This window comes from Euprymna scolopes, chromosome 31, assembly GCF_053919585.1.
Source record: "Euprymna scolopes isolate OS-2025 chromosome 31, ASM5391958v1, whole genome shotgun sequence".
Lineage (NCBI taxonomy): Eukaryota > Metazoa > Mollusca > Cephalopoda > Sepiida > Sepiolidae > Euprymna > Euprymna scolopes.
Genome location: NC_136512.1, coordinates 42,859,427 through 42,875,307, shown reverse-complemented (window position 1 = coordinate 42,875,307; position 15,881 = coordinate 42,859,427). Strand labels below are relative to the sequence as shown.

General features: G+C 40.3%; 1 protein-coding gene and 1 pseudogene across 1 annotated transcript in view; one reads left to right on the top strand and one right to left on the bottom strand.

Annotated features, from left to right (window-relative positions):
- The window catches only part of LOC145255716 (transmembrane protein 132C-like), a 429,514-nt gene that overhangs the window by 63,570 nt on the left and 350,063 nt on the right, over nt 1-15,881 (bottom strand). The gene's annotated exons all lie outside the window — the stretch shown is intronic.
- LOC145255922 (U2 spliceosomal RNA) lies at nt 15,419-15,558 on the top strand (annotated as a pseudogene).

Sequence of the window (15,881 nt, the reverse complement as noted above, 5' to 3'; positions counted from 1 at the left end):
GTTTTGGTTAGGCAATAATTGGAAATTTAAGCCAGGAAAGTTTTTTGTTGAAAACGAAATTACAGTTACTTTAAAGAATGTTTATCGTATCAATCTATGGATTGATACGATAATTATGCGAACAAAGAACCCATTGGAGATTAAAAGTAATTTTGTAAGAAAAGATAAAAAGAAAAAGCAGAGTTGGTTGCTGGAGAGCAACGAGTTACACACACAAAACCAAGTACGAAAAGTACATGTAAACAAATAGTTTATCATCAGCGAGCCAAATAAGAAAACCGTTTTTAATGTTAATAAACATAAAAATACAAGCATAAATATTTGTATGCGTTTCTTTTTGTGTGTTTTGTTGACAACTGATACCCGGAATCATAAAAGCAACAGAGAAATTATATGTTGGATCATCACATAACAAAAACGTTGCATCAGTTACATATGTTTCATTTTACGAACATGAATGAGTTGACTGTTATTATAATACAAATTTCGCGTTGAATATTTCGCTTGAATTAGCTCCAGAGTTTTTAAGTTATTTTAAAAAATGAGATTTTATTTGGTCTGTCACCTTTAAGTTTGAAATAGTATTTTCTTTGGTTTATCCTGCTTATGTTTGAAATAGTATTTTCTTTGGTTTATCCTGCTTATGTTTGAACTGAGCTAAACGAATAGATTCGATGTATTTATCTTAAAAAATATCTGTTCTGACTCCTTTATGTTTTGCTTTGCATATACGCAATGGCACACGACGCGCGCGTGATGCACATCTCTTTAATGAGGTAGGTCAATGGATATTGTCCGCATTTCTTTCTCGTGGCGTATTCATAAATCTGATCACTAATTTCTTGGGTGAATGAGATGTTAACCATTTTATTTTGAGTGGATATCCATTTTTCCTTAACTAGGAGTTTGGGAGACTTTTATATCTCTCCAGAATGACAAGTGAGATTATTCTATCAGGACATGTTTATTAACCATATTCAGACTGTAACCAAAATCCAACTTCAAATCATATTATTTTTCAGAATTTTTGAGATGGGGATTGATGATTTGGATTATTTTAACTACTGTTCTCATCTTAAATGTTATTCTCACAACGTTTCGACCGATGTAACCTCCGACCTTTTTCAGTTCAACATAAAAATTCCCAAATTTGAAAAGATGCACCTGAAGAAGGTTAGAGGTTACATTAGCTGAAACGTTGTGAGAATAACATTCAAAGTGAGAATAGTAGTCCGAATAATCTATATAATCCAAATCACGTGATTAAACTAACCAATCATATATCTACTAACACATATCTATCATATATTACATATCACATGGGGACTCACAACTAACCATTACTGTACCGAATAACCTGATGAACCTGGCAAATCACATCTACACTTCACTTGAAAATTGCACTGATGCCAAGTCATATTTGACAGACATAGAAAACGAAAACTGAACCAATGATGATAATCCATGCTGATAATCTCTCATAAATATCTAAAGGATTATTTTAATCAGCTAATATGAACTTAAAATAGAAAAATGGTTTAGAGAGAGAGAGAGAGAGAGAGAGAGACAGACAGACAGACAGACAGACAGACAGACAGAGCTATATAGAGAGAAAGAGATATAAAGAGAGAGATAGAAGGAAAGGAGAGGGGGAATCGATTAAAATTGTGAATTTATTTTTCTGCCATGCTGTTTGTAATAGCATGGCAGGAAAATGTTTTTCTGTGCCATACAGGATACAACAGTGCATTCAACTTATAGGAGAGATTTTAGTAGAGCTCTGGAGGCCTTTTTAGTTTTATATACAATTATATAATTGCTTATTGTGCATAATTGCACTGACACACCTGTTCGTGTTAGATAACCAAAGTTAAGCGATGTGGCGCCTGGCCAGTACCAGATGGGTGATCATTTGAAAATACAAGGTGCTATACATGTATCTAGGAACCGCTTGTTAATTTTATATTCTCTATAAACTTCCTTCTTCAGAGGAAACCGCTCAGGTATTACTGGTTCGATTACTGTGCATATATGTTAATCTGAACCAAACATATAATCTTTTCAATAGATTGGCTCTTTTAAAAATCACTCTGATGTTAAATTTTAAAAATTACATCACTTTCGAAATAAACTTACCTATCTGTATGAGTATATATTTGTATGTACAGGATTCATTTTTTTTTTTTTTACTGTAAAGACATCGCTTATCAAGGTTTGGAGGCCACTCAAGGATGTCAGGTGATTAATGATGGTGGAAATTGTGTAGAAATTAATTCTTTAAGAGAACGGCTCAACAAGAAATTGTTTACATTGGACTTGAAAACGGCCATGTTATAGTTATCTAGGAAGCAGCTCCATGTTATTGCATTCCACAGACGAGCAGTTCTGAGAGAAAAGCTTTGCATGTGGAATTTTTGTTTAGTTTTAAGCACAGATAGAGATTAAGGGATATCCCTAAATTCATAAACAAATTACCTGATCATTAGAAACTTTGGAACACAGCTGCTAGGCATAAGAGGTCCAAATGTGTACTATATTTACTTTAATTTAGTTTTATTTATGCGAAGGAGGTGGAATTTTTACAATAAATATTAGACATCAATGAATAAATATTCCCCAAATTTCATTTCCTTTGTGGTTTTAGGAATATAATATGGGCACACTCACTTGTTTGAAAATTAAAATATTTCAGATTTGCATTAAATTTGACCCACAATCGTTAGACACCAATTATGCAAGATTCACTCAATTTCAAGCATAAACCTTAAATTTTAAACCTTTACAAGAATCAAAACCATGTAACAGATTTTGACTAAAATTAGAATAAAGATTCTAGAAATAAGGTTTATTATCTTGATATTAATCTTCATGAAAAGACGTAAAATTTGCTCAAAGCTGTTCTGTTTATGGAATTAAATTTATCTGTCTTGGAACGAGTATTCTTCTAGTTCTTATAAAATCTATCATTTATTGAATAAATCCTGAAAATGAAGAAATGCAGAAACAATTAACTGATGATATTACTAAAAAGTGTAAAACGTGAAATGAGGAAAATCTATTCCAGTAGATTAAATAAAAACAAAAGCGTCCTGTTGCCAGACAAAAAAATTGGGCCAGTTATTCAAAATTATTATAGTTGAGGGCATAAGTTATGATATATGAAGAGCAATAACCAGAGTTTAAGGCAGCAAGCAATGCAGACGAGAATGGATAATACATTTGCGAGTAGCCAATGGCAGAAAAATATGAAATTGAGTTCAATTTCTAAACCTGCCCCCCCCTCCCAATTTTCGTTTCGAATCGAGAAGTGGGGTGGGGGAAAAGTGTTCACTCATCATTGCCTAAAAATAAGAGAATCTCATTTAGAAGAAGGGGTGATTTAGTGAAGGGTATTAAGTTACAATACGTTACGAAAGTATCGACTGATATGTTTTAAAAAAAGACAGGAACACATTTCTATCTATTCTATTTATGAATTGTTTGGAGTATGGCAAAATTAACATTTACAAAGAAAGGCAACGCAAGGAAAGACAGCACAGTATGGAGAGAGAGGAAGAAAGAAAAAAATGGAGTCAAATGGGGGGAAAAATAAAGACCTAAAACGCTAGCTATTTGAAATTTTAATAAAAAAAACAAAAAAAAAAAACAAGTTTCGTTTTTTCTGAATTATAAAAATGTGAGAAACTCACATCCCTGCATCTATGTACTAGACAGCGCATCTGATGACCCATAAAAAATTTTATGAAACCGCTTGCATATTTTTATTTTTATCATATGAATGAATTCAACCATTGAAAAATCTACCTTGTATATGAGACAATAACTGGCTCTAGTCAAACCTTACTGATCCCATTCAAGTAAACTTATACGAAAACACATTATGACCAGTTGATATTTAACATCATGAAATGTTAATGTTTGTTATGAAAGAAAAGAAAGAATTGTGCGGTATAAGAATGAAAAAGCAAAGAATGGGGATTCTATAGAAATGCGATTTTGGGCCAATTATCATGAGAGTTTTGTAATGAACATAAAAAATGAATCAGGACTAAAATGAGAAACAGATGCCAAGTAGGTGGTGAGCGATGAGACTGATGAGATTACCATACTCCCTGCTGACAGCTACCTGTGCTGCAAGGTAGGTAGCAGGAGAGAGTGGCAGGAACGGGAACTATAATTTTCAGGACATGAGAAATTATATAATTATTTGCACAGCCCAACAATGTCATGGCTTTTGTGAACTGCGATGTTGTTTGGCTGTGGATATATATATATATATATATATATATATATATATATATATATATATATATATATATATATATATATATATATATATATATATATATATATATATATATATATATATATAAACCCGTACCGCGAAGGAGGAAAAGAACGGGGGAAAAAACGTGACGTCTTTGCTGTTACAACCACCGCCAAACTGGAAGGTTTTAATTAAGGCTAGACAATCGATAAGAGGGCATGACTTTCGAAAATATCGGTGAAAAAAGCGACCCCTCCCTGTAGAAAAGTGCCCAGTTGAGGATGAAGAAATTAATGCTTAATGCGGTACAGGTTCGAGCCTGCCTTCCTACTACCAATTTTTTTTTTTTTTTTTGCTCAACACACACACCTCCAAACACCTGGACAACGCCGGGCACCCATGCTAGTATATATATATATCCACAGCCATTTTAACATGCTGAAAAAAATAAATAGTAAGATGAACAACATTTTGGAATTTGGAATATAGACTCTTGTCATTTATATAAGTGACCTGGTCCATGTGTATGCAAACGTCTCTACCAAATTCCTCTCTGAATATTTGGTCTAGAGACTTAAAGCTTGATATATTGTGTATTTGAACCTCAAGAACAATTTCGATTTGGTATTTAACCTGTAAAAATAGTTGCTAAGGGGTCAAAATTGAAAAGAAAAAAAAAAAAAAAAAAAAAAAAAAAGAAAGTCGCTGTTGACTTCTGAGCATGCGTACATATACATTTTTTAGCTTGAAATCGCTTACATTTTAGCTTTTTTTTTTTTTTTTAACATTTTGACGATAGCTCAGACGGCAAAATTAAAGGTTTGGTTTCGATTTCAGCTGATGGCACCCATTATTTTTTTTTTTTACTTTTGAAACCATTACTATATACATTGGGTAGAATATGATAATCAATATAATGTATAATAATAAATGTGAAATCTGCATTAACATATCATATTTATGAGAGAATTGTTTACAGAAAGCCAAAGAAGAGAAAAATAAGTGCGGCATGAGAATTACAGTCTGTCTGAATAAAAAGGTGGATTGGGGTTTGAAAATTGTGGCAAAGAATTTAGTTCGTGGAGATGGTGGTAGTGAGGGGAATGGTGATTTAAAAAGTTTCTGAAGGAAAGGGTGTTAAATGTCAAGGACATCAGATATTAGGTAGGGGATATAGAGAATAATGGCAGCACCTGTTTGCTATAAATTTAAAAGAAATCATGCAAAATACAAGAAGAAAAATAATACAGGAAATACAAGTATACCTAGTAGAATGCACTCTTCCTCTCTCTCTCTCTCTCTCTCTCTCTCTCTCTCTATATATATATATATATATATATATATATATATATATATATATATACTGGCAGGCCACCCAGCGTTGCCCGTTCGTAAAACACACATAAACATTACGAGGGGCGTGCAATAAGTAATGCCCCTAACCCACTTCCAGTTATCTGATCTATCTGAAATTTTGCATGTGCAATGATTTATATCTCTACGGGTTATGTGGCAAATTACAACTCTGAACTAATTGTGGTTTCTGTTTTACAGGCGTTTGAACTGAGTCGGGTGTGAAATGGAGCCTGTTGAATGTCGAGCAGTGATCCAGTTTTTGTATTTGAAAGGACGCACACCACAGGAAATTTTTGATGAAATGAAAGAAACTTATGGTGATAATGTCCCATCATATGACCTTGTAAAACGCTGGCATCGTGAATTCAAACATGGCCGGAAGTCTGTGGAAACAGCTCCCAGACCTGGTCGCCCCCCCCTTCTGCCATTGATGAGGCATCTGTCCATCAAGTTGAGGCTGCCATTTTAGAAGATCAGCTGATTACTATTTACCAAATAGCCCAAGATGTCAAGATTAGTACAGGGTCTGTGGAAACTATCATTCATGACCATTTGCATATGCATAAGGTGTCTGCCAGATGGATTCCCAGGTTGCTCACACCATTCCAAAAGCGAGAATGCGTTGAGTGCTCATGGATGAATTTGGAGATGTGCCAAGAAAATGAGTCAAAGTTTTTCAAAAGATTGATTACACAGGATGAAACCTGGATCCATCACTATGATCCAGAGACCAAAGCTCAGTCAATGCAATGGAAGCACTTGGACTCACCACCTCCAAAGAAGGCAAGGGTGCAGCCCTCCGCTGACAAGGTTATGCTCACAGTATTCTGGGACCAGGACGGAGTAGTGATGACAGATTTTCTAGCAAAGGGTACCACAATTACAGGAGCCTATTATGCTTCACTTTTGAGGAAATTAAGGGAAGCTATCAAAATCAAGAGGTGGGGCAAGATCAGCAAAGGTACCCTCCTCCTGCAGGACAACGCTCCGGTCCACAACTTGCATATCGCCAGATCAGAAGCACAGGCATGTGGTTATGAAATCCTTCCCCATCCTCCCTACTCTCCTGACATTGCACCCTCTGACATGAAGTTGTTTTTGGAAAGCGTTTCCCAGATGATGCAGCTTGATTTCTAAAGTCACGTTGTGGTTGGAGGATCAACCTGGAGTGTTCTACAAAAATGGTCTCCAGAGCTGCATCAAACGATGGGAGAAATGCATAACTCTGGGTGGTTCCTATGTAGAGAAAGACTAATAACTGTGTCAAGTTTCGTTGCTCCACTGCTATGGGAAGTGGGTCAGGGGCATTACTTATTGCACGCCTCCGTATATTTTAATTCATACAAAAACTGAGGTATGTGCATGTATTATGTTTTCTAAACAGATCATTTCTTGTAAGTAAAAGAAAAAAAAAAAAAGAATAAGAAAATACTGGAACTGAGTGAGATCGAAACCGAAGGACAATGAGTCAAGTATGATAACCATTATGCCGGCTTGAAACGATTTTCAGAAATGTTTTCTAAACCTAATTATTTGTAATATAATAAACCTGTCATGTAAACCATTCACACATGCGCATTCGTGAAACAGTAAGCAGTTAAAAATCCGATGACCTCCATATACCAATTTTTCATTTTTGACCCCTGAGCAGCCCGTTTTTCCAGATGGAAATTGATTAAAAAGTTTTCTACATGTCTGAATATCCTAAATACCAAATTTCAAGTCTGCAGATATAAAATCCATTGGGTATATAGGTTGAGAAGTGTCCTCACACACACACGTGCGCATTCTCACTTATATATATTATGTGAGTAAATGAAGTAGTTATATACATATATATATATATATATATATATATATATATATAGTAAGTTTGGAAATATATTGCAATTAAGCTACACAAACTTTTCCATGTTTTATCCTTGTAAAAATTCACCAGGTTATGGAGTCGATGTTGCTTCATGTTTTTATATATTCCCATGATACCGAGTTTGCTAGTCAGTCAATAAGAATCTTTGTTATTCACACACGCATTTATCATAGCCAATGGGCGCGTGTTTATTAAGCAAAAGTTCACTTGACCCCTAATTCACTTGTTTCTTTGTTCTTTTTGGCAGGGATGGGTTTTTCTTTTCTTTGTGTTGGGAAGTGACCGTGACTTAGTTTTAACCTGAATGTTTTCACTTACATTTTATATTACACTAATGTATTTGCTTTATTTATTATTATTGTTATTATTATAATAATAAATATGATTATCATTTTTCTTATTGTTGCTGTTATTATTTATTCATGTGTTTTGTAAGCATTGTTATCTTAAGGTAAAATTTATTTTCATACGTGTGCTATTTTACTCTTGCAGTTTAATAAATTTTGGGGTTCGTTAAACTTTAGGATAGCTAATTTCTCATTCAAATATAGTCTACACATGTCATCTAAATTTTTACATGTGCCGGCTTGCCATACTATTTTCCACCCTATTATTGGCGATAGTTGGCTTTCCTTTATCTCCCAGTAGTCATTTGCAAATGCTGCTTTTATTCAGCGTTTTTTTTGTTTTTGTTTTTGAATGTTATGCTTTCTTTGGCAAATATTGTGGCTTTTGGTAAATTATGCTTTTGGTAAGGCATTTATATTGTAGCAGAGTGCCTGAGTTCTACACTTACAATTTTTTGCTCATTGTTAGTGTTTTTACTTTTATTAAAATTTGCATCATTACTATTTCTAGTAATTATATTTTTTTTTTCGTATTATTTTTGTTGTTGTTATGTTGGTCAAATATTTTATTAATTTTCTTTTCTTTTTTATTAATTTTCTTTTCTTTTTTATTAATTTTCTTATTATTTTATTATTATATTATGTACTTTAATTATCATCTCTAAGTTTTCATAGCGACTATAGGTTGTTTTTATTAAAGATTTTGTGTAATAAGTTTGTTAGAGTTTTTTTTATAAGATTTAAGAACTTTTTGTCACATTTTTACCATTTGATTATAGGGCGGCGTATATCAAATTATATTTCTTTTTCATCTAATTTTAGTCTTATTGGTATTCTGTTGTTTGTATTTATTTCAATGGAAAATAGTATTCACTATTTTTCAAATAAATGCACACCCAAATGAATAACTGACTAGCAAACACAGTACCATGGAAATACATAAAAACACGAGGCAACATCAACTACACGCAATAACCTGACGAATCCCCATGATGATAAAATGCAAAAACTTCTGTGTAGCTTAATTGCCATATATATTTTCAAAACTTACTACCTAACTCTACTTACATATCGACCACTCCCAACGAACCCCCTCCACCTCAATCCTTGGCGGCCAGAGAAGACCCCATCACTCCTGCTCCCCACGAGGACAGCCTCCCGGTAGATGAATAAAGTTGGAGATGAGGAGGCCGAAGGCAATAATGGTGGTCCACAGCCCGTGACACCCCCAGTCTCCCAGCCCCCATCCAGTCAACCAGCACCTACTTCCTATGAAGGCAGTTCCCCAACACCCGAAGGGGAAAATGATGAAGACGGAGTTGCCCGTAGAACCCAAGCGCTTTTCAGGGACACTTTGGAATCGCTAAAGGTTCTCGGGGGGAAATATAAGGCACCTCCACCGCACAAAGCTCCCCAAAACACTCCGACACCACCAAAAGCCCTGAAAACCAACCCACCGACAATAAAGCCTGATGGGAGAAATCCCATGACTCAATCTCCAGGAAAAATGAAGGAAAGGGGCCAGAAGACAGGCCAAAACCAGTCTACAACACCACAGGAAGACTGGCCAGAGTTAGCCCGAAACAAAATGTCCAAGCAGCAGCAAAAGCAGCAGCAACAACAGAGCCAGCAGCAGAAAGAAAAGGCAGCGGCAGCCGATCCACTCCCCGGTCCATCCAACACCAAACAGGACAAGAATACGGCATGGGGCCCTCAGGAGCTGGAGCAGATGACACCCGATGATTATAGGGAACTCTTCAACTCCACTTACAAGGATGTCACGAAGGGAACAACCATCATACCCCTTCTGGGACAGATCGAAAAATTGGGAAAGAGAGTTCTCTCCCTGATCACCACCGACCTCAAGACCAGGAGTTTAACGGGTGTCAACAAAGAAACCATGGTGGAAATCCTCATTGACTTGAACATTCCGGCAAGTTATATATGCAGGAGGAGTTTCACCATGTGGGACATTCTGCTCCCCAGACAGGAGGATGCAAAAAGACTGGCCAGGACCAAACACAGAAGCAGGAACATTCGGCTCTAGTCAATATACCTCGGCGGGAGGAACACCACTGTCTCAGTACTGAACGTCCCGTGCTATATGACCGGAAAACAAGTCGGGGCCATACTGAGTCAGTACGGTGAGGTGGAGGCAGTCGCCCCAGCTCACGGTCGACGCAACGTTTTGACCGGGGACTATAAAGCTCGGATGGTCCTGGGCAAGGACAGTTTCGACAACATTCCAGCCATGCTAAAGTTTGGAGAGCAGACCATGACGCTGATCGTGGAGGGAAGAAAACCTCACTGCTGGCACTGCCAGCCAACCCCCAGGGAAAAGTCCCCACCAAAACACCCGCCAAAACCCCAGCAGAGGTAAAAGCCACACCCTCAGCCAATTCTGACTCTGCAGCAGAAGCGGATTGGGCAATGGTCACAAGGAAGGGCAGACCCAGCAAAAACCTGCCTAAACTAATAACGACCAAAACCCAACCCGAAATCACCCCGATGGACACTCAGGCGCCCTCTTCCATCAAACAAGAGGAAGCTCCAATACTCTGAGAAAGAGATCGCGTCGGAGGGTCTAGAGATAGCCACAGACACAGAAGAGACAACAGCAGCAGCAGCAGTCAGCAAGAGAACAATGAAGAGGAGGAAAAGCAGGAGATCCAAGGGAGACACCCCCACCCACAAAGACAATATTCAACCAGCTAAGGCTGAACCCCCCAAATCCCACTCCCCCAAACAGCCAGAGCAATTTCCCCCCTCCCTCCCTGAACCCCCAAGAACACTACCACGCAATCCATCCTCAGAAAGGTCGAGTAACGACCCTAAAAAACCATCTCCCCCGTCACCTAACACCCCAACACCCAACACCCCCTCCTCTACTCCCCCTGCACCCACTCCCCCTCCAGTCAAGGAAAAACCTACCCCACCAATCCGCACGGAGCGGACAAAAAGTCCTTTCCTTCCAGGAGGAAGGATATGTGAGACGGGCCCTCTGCAGCCAACAACAGAACTGAAAGGCCAGCAGAAAGTCCGTTATAACCAGCTAAAGAACTTTCTCTATGTAGGTGGCGATAATGTCACCGACCCAATCAAGTTCAAGGACGCTCCCTTGTTGACCACATTTATTAGGGTCGACAGGGATTCCAGGACTGAGGCCCTCTGGGCGTGGATAAATGCAGCGAAGGATGCAATCCAAGGCCAGCAGCTGGTGGGCACGGTGCATCCTTCGCAAAACAATTTAGATTTTACATGCGAGGGCAGAGTCCCTGTATATATTCACCCCTCCTTCTACAGGGCTTTAAAATTAATTTTTCCCCAGGACATGGGAGGTTTGGCCAAGAATGGAGTACCCTCTGCAGACTCACTGACAGGAAGCCTTGGCTAGGCCTGCAATGTCCTCACACACAGGGACTTCAGGCCTGTGTGTGACACTGAATAAGGTAGGTGACCATGGCTTTAAATTTGGCTACTTATAATGTGAGGGGCCTCAGATGTCGAAGCAAGGCCACGCGTGTGCTGAGAGATCTGGTGTCCCTCAAGGTAGATATTACCGCTATACAGGAGACCCACTTTATTTGTGACGGGGATTGTCAGGTGGTGGTTAACGATTACGATGTTTACTCAGCATATGGCAATACCTATAGTCGTGGAATCTCCTTGCTAGTAAATCACACCCTATCAGCGTCGGTGAATGTTGTTTACGCAGACAAGGACGGGCGGACGATTGTCGTCAATGTTGCCGTTATTAGCAGTGTGTTTCAGATAGTCGCAGTTTATGTACCTAATTCCGCTGTGGAGAGGGCTTCCTTCTTTTGACGGGTGGAGGGTTTTATGGATGATCCGGAGAGGGTAGTCTTAATGGGTGATTGGAATGCCATCCTTGATCCCAAGGTAGATAAGGTCGGGGGTACTAGCGGGTCGGTGTGGTGTGACAGCAGTCTGTCTGATCTGATGGCTTCGTGCGACCTGGTCGACAGATTTCACATGGATCACTTGTTGGAGCTGGAGGACTACCAGTTGAAGATTACAGAGTTAATCCAGCGGGCATTAGTGGGGGCGGTTACTGGGAGTAAGTGGTGGGTTAGTCTCAAAGCTAAGATTAGATGCTTCTCAGTTCAGTACAGCCAACGCCTTGCTCTAGATAAGGCTAAGGCCAAGAAGCATATAGAGAATAGGCTGACCCGGGCGGCGGAGGGGGGGGGCCCCTAGAGATAGCGCTAGCTAAACAAGACCTCAATCGCTTGGCTAGCGGGTACATTCGAAAAGTAAACGACCTGGAAGGGCACACCCTCATGTCGACGTGGGAGATTTGCAAAGCGTTTCGGAAACATCTATCGGAGCGCTTCACCCAACTACCCAGACTCAGGGTCTAAGAGTTTGGCAGCTATTTGGCTGACTCGCCCCGCCTCATGGCAGCTCAAGCTGTGATGGTCTTGTCACAGAACATGAGATCATTGCTGCATTGAAGCAGGTCGGCTGCAACAAGTCCCCGGGGTTTGATGGTCTACCCTACGAATTCTACTTGAGGCTGTCGCCCATTTTGGTCCCTATATGTTCAACCATTGGTTTGTTCAGGGCTCCATCTCTGGGCAGGTGACCAAGGGAGTGATCACATTGCTGAGGAAAGGTCAACCGCATGGTGGGGAGGAAGATTTAGATGATTTCAGGCCCTTGACTCTGCTAAACACATAGTTAAAGATTTTGGCCAAGGTTCTTGTGAATCGGTTGCAGGTTGTCATCACTGACTTGATCGAACCAGACCAGAGCTATGCTGTGAAGGGGAGATCGATTCAGGACAATCTTCACCTGATACACACGATCATAGAGGGGACAGAAGACGACGCCGAGGCCACGCTGATCAGTTTGGATCAGTCCAAGGCTTTCGATAGGGTGGACCATCAGTTCCTGGGATCTGTGCTGGAGGCCGCCGGATTTAATCCGGACTTCCACAAGTGGATCTCTGGTAAGCTGCAGATCAACGGTAAGCTGTCGTAGTCTTTCGCCGTCTCCCGGTCGGTGCAACAGGGTTGTCTGCAGTCGCCTCTCTTGTACGTCCTGGCATTGGAACCCCTCCTTCGCAAGTTAAGGGACAAGGCGACTACACCAGTCCTGCGTGGGATAGCTCTCCCTGGAGGCACACGAGTCAGGATTTCCGCGTTCATCGATGACGTCACCATGTTCGTTAATGATGTCACCGTGTTCGTGTCTTGCCCCATGGACATTCAAGTGGTCACCGAGGCGCTCACTCAATACGAAGAAGTTATGGGGGCCGTCCTCAATCGCAGTAAGTCGGTGGGTCTGCGGTTAGGTGCCTGGACCAGAGTAAATTCGCATCTGGGCATCTTCAGTTGGATCGACGGCCCAGTCCGGATCATCAGTGTGTGGTTCGGACCAGGTCTCCAGCTGAAGAAAAACTGGTCGGAAGTGGAGACCAAGGTCGAATCCTCTGTCAAGACTTGGGTTCGAAGGAAATTGTCCTTGAAGGGTCCAGCGGAGGCGTGTGCTACATACGTCTTTCCGTTCATCCTTTACCATCTGTCTGTACTTCTCCTCCCTGTAAAACAATGAATCAGCTTACAGGAGCACCTCAACACACTCTTGTGGAACGAGGGTAAGCATTATGTTTGCAGAGAGGTCTGTTCTGTGTTCAAAATCCGAGTGAGGGAGGCTTGGGACTGCCCGATCTCCTGTGTCACAAGCACGCAGAGAGGTTGGCCTTCCTGAGCAGTTCGATGTACGTAGACGTCCCATGGGTCACTGCGGTTGGAAGCTCATTTTCCAATCTCACACCCGACCCCTCGGTCAATGATTAGTGGAGACCAAAAGGGGAATAAACATTCTACGCCGAATGCCAGTCCATACTTAGAGCATTGCCAGGGATCAGTGTCCTCGAACAGTCTAGGAACAGGTTTTATCGGGAGCTAGTGGGGCGTAACACAAAGGAATCGCTGGTGAAACGGACGGGGATGTCCGCTCCCAGTGGAGTTGGGTGCTGGGGCAGGACTTTCTTACAAACTCGGAATTTTCCCTTACCTGGCGACTTGTCCAGAACGCACTGTCCCTCCTTAACGAACTCAACCTTTACAATGAAAAAACTCGCGTCTAGTGCCTACGCTGCGACGAGGACATGAGGGAAACAACCGGTCATGCCTTTTTCATTGCAGCAGGCTCAAGACCCTCCTATGATACGTCAACGAGGTAACGGCTCGCATCGATGCCAAGCGCTGGCTTGAACATGACAAGTCATATTTTGTGGAGAACATTGATCCGCCGCTGCCTAGGGAGAAAAGAATGGTTTTTCTAGCGATACTAGCAGTAGTGAGGATGGTCATATGGATCACATGCCTCAAGCGAGTCCACGAAGGGATATCTGTTCCGGATCGGGATCTGATCGTCTACTTTAAACATCTGTTTAAAGTAAAGATCAGATGCGATTGGAAGAGATTGCTTCGAGTGGCCTTTGACAAGAGGTGGGTGCATGACGCTAGCTTGTGCATCCAACGAGGCGCCAAGTTTGAATTCGTGTTACCACCATAAGCATGGCACATGCGGTACTGGATCCTACGGAACCCATCCCACTAAATTAGACAAATAAAAAGTAAAGAGACTTTTGACTGGTGGTACAAATGAGATCCTGCCCTCCGACTGTTTGTTTTTCAGCACGAGAGAACCTTCCGAGGCTACCCTTCCATTACTCCCCCCCCTCCGCTTTTGTTTTTGCTACCCCTGGTCAACTCCTCCTCGAAGGTCGCCATCTACCCCCTCTTTCCTCCCCCCTTTTTTTGTTTTTGACAATATATTTATTTTTACCCCCCATCACCCGATAAGAATCCACCCCAACCCCCACTAGGGATCTCCCCGCTTGTTTCCGGTGCCCTGGAAAACAGTAGGTGATCTAATCATCCAGAATAGCTCAGGGAGGGACCCTACTAACAATGCACTAGGCAATTTTATTTTTTGTACATTTCTTCTAGACTCCCCACTCCCCAACACGAACTATTTTCTCCCAAATTTTTATTTTCCAATGAATTGTACTTTTTCACACACACACGCGCACACACACACAGAAATTGTAAATATATTCTTTTTTGCAAAAATGCTAGGGTTTTTCATTAGTTAGTTTAGAGTGAATAAGGTATTGTGGTAAATGTTGCCAGTCAAGAGTAAAGTCGCCAAAGACTCCATTTTCACTTTAGTAACAAAGACCCTACAACACTCCCCATCCCATTTCTTGTAGAGCCTTGTGCCTAAGTTTGTTTTCAAATGTTAATTTTTTGCTTTTAGTTTTTGAATTTCTCATTATTTAATTGTAAAATTTTTTCATTACGGAAATAAACTATATAAACAAGATCAAAGTGTAGTATCTGTTCCGGCAGATACTGTAAACAAAGACCATATGTGGGGGCAACCCCACATATAAGACCTTGGTCAATGTAGGAGCAACCCTTCATACTAATTGTCACTATCCAGCTCCCCTACTCCCCGGGGAGTTGGTCCCCATTTCCCCTTCACTCCTCACATTAAAAATCGGCCTTGTGTCTAATTTGCACGGTAGAGGAGCAAATAAATACCCTTTTCTTGGCCTTTTGGCCAAGATCAAAGTGTAGTATCTGTTCTTACTACATGCTGTACTTATGTTTGTAACTTTGTGATATAAAGTGGGGGGGATCACTTTTCTGTATTAATTTAATGTAAAATGATCACTCACTTTACAACCAGTCAGTCTCAAAGCCATTCAAATCATTCTCCAGATCATTCAAGTTGTTTTTAAAGGATTCCAGTTATTTTTTAAGCATTCAAGTCATTCTTAAGGTCATTCAATTCATCCTTAAGTTCATTAAAGTCATTCTAAGTCATTTATTTTTTATTTATTTAAGTCATTTCAGCCCATTTTTCGGTCATTTTAGTTTATCTTTAAGAATTTCACGTCAATCCTATATTCACGCATACATTAATTACATGAGAGCACGCGACTAATGGCTATCGGCCTTGTTTTAAATAAACACACATATGTACACAGAGAGAGAGAGAG